Here is an 8,607-nt window from a genome sequence, read left to right on the forward strand (position 1 = left end):
TTTCTAGCAACTTTCCAACATTATACATGCAATGTTAAAAATGTGTCCCTGGTTTTTGGGCTTCTGCCCCCCCCCCCCCAATAAATGTCGGTGTTTTCCAGATTTCTTGTGCTGCAAAGTTCAGAGATACAACTGCGTGTGAAGTAGATTTTACAAGGAGCTGAGAGCTGCAGGGGAACTAAACTTTAGTGCTGCTTATTTTGAGTTGGCTTGCATTGTTAATAGCACAACAGGTAGTGTACTTGCTTTTGATGCAGAAGGCTGTGGGTTCTACTCCCACAGTCGATTGATGCATTGCTGATACTGTACTGTGTTGTAAAGGGGGTGGATGCTGCAGTCCTTTTTGGCAATGATACCTAGAGTAGTAATTATGAACCTGTTATCAGTTTGCCATACATTCCCTATTGCGATATTACTAGCTTATCATTTTTTTAATGCATGCAACATAGGCAATTTATTCCTCAAGGGCAACAGGCACTTTATTTGTAGATGAATAAACAATGACATATAAAGTTGTTTGCTAGCAGCAACCTCTTCATTGTTACAGATTTCTTTAATGTGGAATTATTTAGATGACTTTTACTACTTCAGATGTTGTGCATATTTACTGATACTGGCAGACTGTAGAAGGTTGAGTAGACTTTTATGATGGAAATGTTCTGAATTGGGTAGTTTTGTCATTGGTGCATGCATTTTGTTTCATTGTTTACTGGAAAAATGTTCAAAACAATAAATTTAAAATGCCTTCTAACAACTGTACTGTGTTGTACAAGGAATACAATTTAATACAATTGGGAATGTGTATCAAAGAGCATGTGCATGTTTCGTGTTCAAGGGGCCTATGATTTCAAAACAGCCCAAAAGGGGCCTATGATTTGAAAACAGCCCAATGTTAATCTTTATCTGCCACTGGCAAAATTTATTTTCTTTGAATGTGGGTTTCAATGCTGTTTCAATGCATGTGAGTTTCAAGGGCAGGGAGGTTTTAATGCTAAGTCTGTTTTTATTGTGGGACTGCATTGCTTTGTTTAGCAGATATCTATTGGGGTTTGTGCTGTAAAAATGCAAAATAAAACTTTCAAATGAAATATAAATCATCGCAGAAGTAAAGCAGTATGCACATTACAGTGTTTATGGTAAATGGGTCAAAATAACCAAGGAATGGGACATTGGAATGGTTGCAGGGGGGAGGCTCCAATTGACCATGATTTTGAGAGGGGAAGGGCAGCAAACTCAGACAGCCCCAGCTGAACTATACCTCACAGCTGTCCATATTTTTGCAGAATGAATAGATATTTGCTTCTTATTTTTGGTTTGTTCCTCATAAAATGTGTGGTTTTCTGGCAAATTATTTAGGAATGAAGTCACCAAATGACAGACATTGAGTTTGATATCATAACCTTCAGAAAAATGCATGCTAAAGCAAGACCTGTTAGAAATTCTATCAACTGTCTTAAGTTTATACAAGAGCAATTTTTAGTAGTGTTTGTATGTTCCCCCAATATATTTGGCCTTGTCCAGATTTCCTGCATTAACAGGTTGAGAGGTACGTGAAAATAAATTGCTTTATAGAATTAGGCATATCCAAACCTCTCAACTGTCCCCGATTTTGGCTCAAAATGTTGTTCTTCCCCTAATAATCCCTCTGCAAAATTGCAATTTTGGAAGAAAACATGGAGGGTTTACAATTAATAAATAACTGTAATAATCAGTTATAGATTACTTTTATTTCAGAAATGCACGTAGATTCTTTTATTTTTGTCATCTGCTCAAGTTAGCAGTACTAATATTAAAATGTGTCCCTTCTTTGACAGGTTCCCAGCTGTATTGTGTGGCTATTTTATATTTTTGAATCTCATTTTTGGTCCATTTTTCATAAAATTGTATTTTTTTGGCAAATTAGTGGCAAATCATTAAAGACTGAAGTTAGAAAATAATGAAAGACATTTGAGTTTCAGATTTCGTACCTTTCAGAAAATTCATACTAATGCAAGACCTACTATTCTATTATCTTTCTAAGTTTATAAGAGCAATATTTAAAAAATGTCCTTATTTGTGGGCCTTTGTCCCACTTCTATGTATGGCTTTGTCCAGATTTCTTGCTCTGAGGTTGAGAGATATGACAAATGTGTCAGGGCCATCACAGTCAGCCAGAGACATTTCAAATTGTGACAACTTGTTGCACCCCACTACCCCATGTAGTGACTGTGGATGTGTCCAAGCAAGGCAAGGAGCCTTGACATTTACATTCAGTGTAAATGTGCAGACTACTCCCCCCCATCCAAGGTAAACACAAGTACTACAATGGCTTTTCATCTGTCATTGATTTTGCAGAATGTTCTGGTTTCTGTCATATTTTTATACTGTTGATTTATGCTTATTATTATTCAGAAAGTGCCTTTTGCTCTATGTTTAAGTAGCAGTGCTTTAATGACCATCAGGCAAGCTTGTCTGATATTGTAAGATGCAAGTAAGTTTTAATAAGCAGTATTACCAACATTGAAAGCCTTTCTGTTGTTGCCATGCAGAGAATACTTACATAACTAGATAACGTATAAGCCTTGGGTATTAAAATGCATATGACAGTATTTGTAATAAAAGACGGGATTACATTGTTAGGCTCATTACAGGCTTTAACTGCAAACTAAACAGAATGCCAATCTGTCATGTGTGGTCCATATCTTGTGCAGTAATCCTTTAAGCAATATATGTTGAGCGTGTTTCTTGTTTGTTTTTCATTTTTTACTTTGATTATGTTTTCCCCATGAAGCAAGTAGATAGTTGCTGTCAGGCAGCATGTCTTTTTTGGATAAGAAACATTTTTATAAGTGGGGGTATCAGAGAGATTGCTACTTTCAGCATGTTAATTGGTACTTTAATAAAGCTGAATATAAATTATAATTAGAACTGGAGTGCAAGGAGAAGTGATTTGAGTTAAGTGCTGCTTGTTTTTCTTATGCTTGATTTTGACTGGTATTCCAGTAATGTACTTAAAAAGTAATTTATTTTTTCATGCCTCGCATCCTTTTTGTTTCCATCTAGATATTAAGTAAGCTGTCATGCAGCCAATGGATTGAAATATATTTTTTCTACACTTCATTTTGTCTTGATTGGACTCTCATAATGATGGTTTGGCACCCAGGGCAGCGTATTTAATTAAAGTTACAGTTTTTGTGGTTTTGAGCATAGCTCCTCCCCTTTCTAGTTGGCCACACCCATTCCCATTGACCCCACCCATTAAGCTGTCTCCTGCAGCCCCACTTTGATTTGAAGTCACCAGCCGCCACTGGATGTTATGCAAACTAATTAACCACATCAAGTGGTTTTAAAGCAACATAGCAAAAATGCGTGTACTGTCAAATTCATTTGCTAACAAATAGCAAAGTAATATGTCTATACTTGGCTAAATCTTATTAAAACTTATTAAAAATGTTTGAATTCTATACATCCTAATTTTAAAACATATTAATAAAAATCACTTTAATTAAATACTAATGTATATAAATATGCAAATACATGTTAACAAATACAGACATATATATTTTAAAATAATGAAAAATAATAATACTAGAAATTATAACAAAGATATAATGCAACTGTAATGTTGCATCAAGCCCTCATATATATTATATCAAATCAGAATCAGACAATTCATATACTACTCTGCAAAAATGCGGACGTAGTGGGAAACAGTCCACTATCTATATATTTAATGCAGGTAAATTATATATCTCTAATAATATATATGACTATGTTCATGTATTTTTGACCTATCTAATAAATAGATGCATGCAATAATAACAATATACATATATAACAAATATGTCTTATAATATGTGTGAGCATTGCTGTATACTAAATAAAATACTAAATATGGACATTACTATGAATTAAATAGGAAGGGGGGAGGAGGAAGAGGGAAAGGGGTGGGGAAAGGGTTGTGGTTTACTGTCATTTAATGAACAACATTATCTAAGGTATAAGATTCTATCTATTTTATTAAATTTTCAATCTCTGTGTTCTTAATATAGGTTTTAATGAAGCCCTTTCATTAAGGCCTTTACCTTGGTCAGATCTCAGTCTCATTATCCAATCTATTTCTTTACATTCAGTTTTATTGCATATGTTGCCTTCCCTAATGTTAGGTGTAACAGAATCTATAGCCATAAATTTAAATGTATGAATATGAAGAAATAGATTAGATAATGAGACTGCAATCTGACCAAGGTAAAGGCCTTAATGAAAGGGGTGTTGTACTCTAAAATGGGTCTAATGAGTGTCGAGTAGAGGGGAACAATGACCTCTTTTTTCCTAGATGAGAACCCTTGTGTGATGAGGTGTGCCATGTAGAAGGATTTCCAGACTCCTGTGGTGAAGTGATTATCAAAGGAATGACTACTGTCCACCTAGATCCCCAGGTCTCTTATGACACATTCAATATTAAGTAGACTGCTGTCTACATGGTAGTTCATGGGTACAGAGTTTTTACCAAAGGGGATGACAATGCACCTTTTGGCATTGAGCTTGAGGCCATGGCTCTGACAACAGGCATCTGTCTCAGTGAGGCCCTTCTGAGACTCCACTATGGCTTCTAGTTTGCAGTCACCTGGGAACTTCATTAGCCTAAGGCCTTCTGTGTTAGCCTGTACTTCAGAGAGATAGTGGTCCCAGGACTGAACCCTGTGGTACTCCACTTGTCACTGGTTTGAAGTCAGATTTGGAGTTTGCAACTTTTACAGTGTGGGTTCTGTCAGTGAGCCAATTGGCAGCCCATCTTGTGATGTAGGGATTTATACCTAATTTAGTGAATTTAGCTATAATTCCAGAATGGGGATGGTGTTAAAAGCCTTGGCGAGATCAAGATAGGCTGTGTGAACTACCTTACCCTCATCTACAACTTTGGTGACTGCCTCAAAGATGTCAATCAGGTTCAAGAGGCATGATCTGCCTTTCAAAAACCCAAACTGGGTGGGGTCCAGAGTTTGGAGGTTACCAATGTCTTTGTTTATGAGTTCTATGATGATACGTTCCATGGCCTTACAGACCAGGCTCATCAGGCTAATAAGTCGATAGTTCCCGGGATCAGTGGTGGCTCCCCCTTTGTGGAGTGGGATAACTGTTGCTGTGCACCATTCAGTGGGCACAAAGCCTGATGTGAGACTATGATTGAACATGGTGCTTAGGTGAGGAGCCAGTTCATTCTGAAGTTTGTGTAAAATGCAGCCTGGGATGTTGTCTGGTCCCATGGATGCTGTGTTTTCTGCTTTAGAGAGTGCAGCTTTTACCTGTGTAGTTGTGATTACACGGACTCTGCATTCTTCCTTTATAGTTATGGGCCCTTTAGTGGGTGAGAGGGGGGTAAGGTTAGCACTGAACCTATCTGCCAGGACGTTGGCAATATCAGTTGGTTCTGTAATTTTCATGCTGTTGTGCTGTAACTCAGAGCAGATCTGGGTGAAGCCATTGAGATTCTTGACATAGCTATAGAATGCCTTGTGGTTGTCCCTAGAATCTGTGTCAATGTTGTTTTCATAGCTAGCTTTGGAGGATCTTATAAGGGATCTCAGATTCTTACTGATGCTGACCAGAGAACTCCTCCACTCATGGGATTTTACTCTCTTTTGCAACAGTTTCTTTCTTCTGTTGTAGACCAGCAGATTGGCTTCCTTTTTTTGGAGGATAGCGTCTTGGTTCAGTTTGGGATAGCATGATCCATGCACTTGTGTAAGTGCTTATAGAGTGCATCTGTGTAGGATTCAGCAGTCATAACTGTATTGTCCAACTGCATGGATGTCATGAAGTTCACCACTTCTGTCTTAAGAAGCATGAAGTTGGCTTTGGAGAAATTCTTTACCATGATTTCCTTAATGGGGGGTGGGGGTGGGATATCTAGGGTGATTAACTTATGGTTGGATCTGACCAACGAGGAGCTGACTTCAGGTGTGGAACACCGGTCACTCATGTTGGTAATGACTAGGTCTAGGATATTGTTGCCCCTGGTGGGGGTGTGAATAAGTTGATCCAGGGCATTGGAATTTATGAATTCCAGAAAGCGTTGAGTGAAGGAGTTGGTACATGAGTAGTTTTCCCAGTTAATGGTGGGGTCGTTGAAATCACCCATTATTAGGGTGTTTGGTTGAACCCTAATATTTTCATGTATATCAAGAAAAGAGGAGTGGAAATCCTGGGGCATGGTGGGGGATCTGTAGCAAGCTACAATTTGGATTGCAGTTTTGCCCAGAGTTAGTTGCACTTGGATAACCTCGGATTCATTATGCTGAGCAACTAGCCAGGAGGTGTGGATATCCTTAATGAATATGGACACACTCTGCCTTTGGTGTTTTGGCCCAGGTTAGGTGGCCGAAAAGTGTGGTATGAGTTATAGCCTGGTAATGCAGGGGTGCTCTTTGGAGCCTTGAACAAGGTCTCAGTCACTGCACAGATACTGATGTTCTCCATTTTAAGGACTGCCTCGAGGGAGTGCATTTTGAGATTTAGACTTCTAGCATGGAGTAGCATTACCCTCAGTTTTTGCTTGCCTGTTCCTGTTATGGTGGTGGATTTGTCATTTGAACCTTGCTTAAAAAAGGCACTATAGGGGAGCAAGAGGCTTAGCCACTCTCCAGAATCCCAGGGAGACAGGTGCAGGCCATCTCTGGCAAAGCATAGTGGTCTGTCGACCATGTTATTCCAGGCAGACAGATACTGGATCCCCTTAGAATGACACCAGAAGCTTAGCCAATTGTTGAAGTCAGTTATTTTGTCCTTGTACTACGGTATCATTCTAGGTGATGGCAGGATGGCAGTCAGGGCTAGGGTCATATCTGCCTGGGCTACAAGATCGGAGAGCTCTTCCATGTCTCTTTTCATGTAGTCCAGGGAGGTACATCTCAGGTCATTCACACCAACATGGACAATGACAGAGTCATATTTGTACTTGTTGTGGAGTGACTTGAGTGCATAGGTTATATGGCAGATCTTGGCACCCGACAGGCAGCTAGCAGTAACCTTCTCCTTGTTTAGCATAGTGAGTGGGACATCAGTGTGCCTGACTATACAGTCACCTATGACTAGTGTGTTGGGTACGTTGTTTTGCCTTATGGGATGTGGTTGAGTGGCACACTGAGTCTGTGGGCTATGTGTCATTTGGGTTGTGTTGGGTGGTGGAGGTTGCTTGCGTTTCTGCTTTGGAGGTCTCTGTTGCTTGAGCAGATCATTACTGAGAGCCTCTGCAAATGTTTTTGTGTTTCTTTGTGTGGATTTTGGTGATGTAGATTTAGTGGGACTATGTGATGAGTGTAGTGTAGTGCAAGTGTTTACCTTCTCCTCATGACTATCAAGTTCAGTCTTGGTTGCAGAGAGCTTTACCTCCAGTTTGTCTAGAGAAGTGCATGTCTCACAGGTTGTGGTGTTGGGTGGTAGGAGGAGAGGGTTGTCTGTGTACATGAGGCAATTGCAACATTGACCCAAGATGCCCAGATTCATCAGATAGACAGGAGAGTATACTGGGATCAGACCCCTGGACATGCCTGAATAAAAAACTAGTTTCCTCTAGACAAGTGATTAAAGTGAGTATACGAGCTGTTTTTCTCTAAGCAAGTGAGGAAAGTAAGTACAAGAACTGTTTTCCTCTAGGTAAAGAGGAAGGTTGAGTGCTGTAGTAATTTGTAGTTTATTTAGTGCTAACAACAAGTTCTGAACAAGTGCTGAGCATGAATAAGCAAATTCAAGCGCTAAAATTAAGAATCTGTACCTGGATCTTGTGGTAAATAGGCTGCCTAGTACTGATCACTCCTGCTGATAAGCTAGAATGCTTCCCTCCAACATAAAAAGGCTAGGGGGCCTCAGAAGCTTACAAACAGTCCTGGATACAGCAAATCTGTATCTGGACTAGACTAGTTACAGGAAAGATGGGAAACAAGCGCAAACAGGGGCTTTTAAACTAGTAAGTTGAAAGAGATGGAAAAATTGCCAAACGGCCAATAAACTACAATGTCTGGGCCAGAAACCACTCTTGTGGTAGACAGGCTACCTAGTGCTTACCACTCCCACTGATAAGCTAGAAGGCTTCCCTCCAACACAGAAAGGCTTGGAGGGCTCAGAAGCTTACAAACAGTCCTGGGTACAGCAAATCTGTATCTAGACTAGACTTCGTACAGGAAGGTGGGAAACAAGTGAAAACGTGGGCTTTTAAACCAGAAAGTTGAAAGAGATGGAGAAACTTCCAAATGGCCAATAAACTACAATTTCTGGGCCAGAAACCACTCTTGTGGTAGATAGGCTACCTAGTGCTTACCACAGATGTAGCATTTCTCACTGAGCTGGGTCAGATATGGCTTTGTAAGTCAAGCAGAGATCGCTTCTAAGTAGGTAATATGAAAGAGAATAGTTGGAGTTATTTGAGTCTGTCCATATAGGACAAGTGTTTAAGGTCTAGGATCCTCTTTGTAAGGTACTTTTGCATCCTCTCCAGTTGTTGCAGGTGTCTAGTGAGGTACATGCCAAATGAAGCATTGTACTCGATGATTGGCCTAATGAGGGAAGAGTAGAGGGAGACAATGACCTCTTTCTTCTTGGATGCAAAATCCTTAGTAATGAGATATGCCA

This window comes from Protopterus annectens, chromosome 1.part1 (genome assembly GCF_019279795.1).
Source record: "Protopterus annectens isolate FY-2018-M chromosome 1.part1, PAN1.0, whole genome shotgun sequence".
Lineage (NCBI taxonomy): Eukaryota > Metazoa > Chordata > Ceratodontiformes > Protopteridae > Protopterus > Protopterus annectens.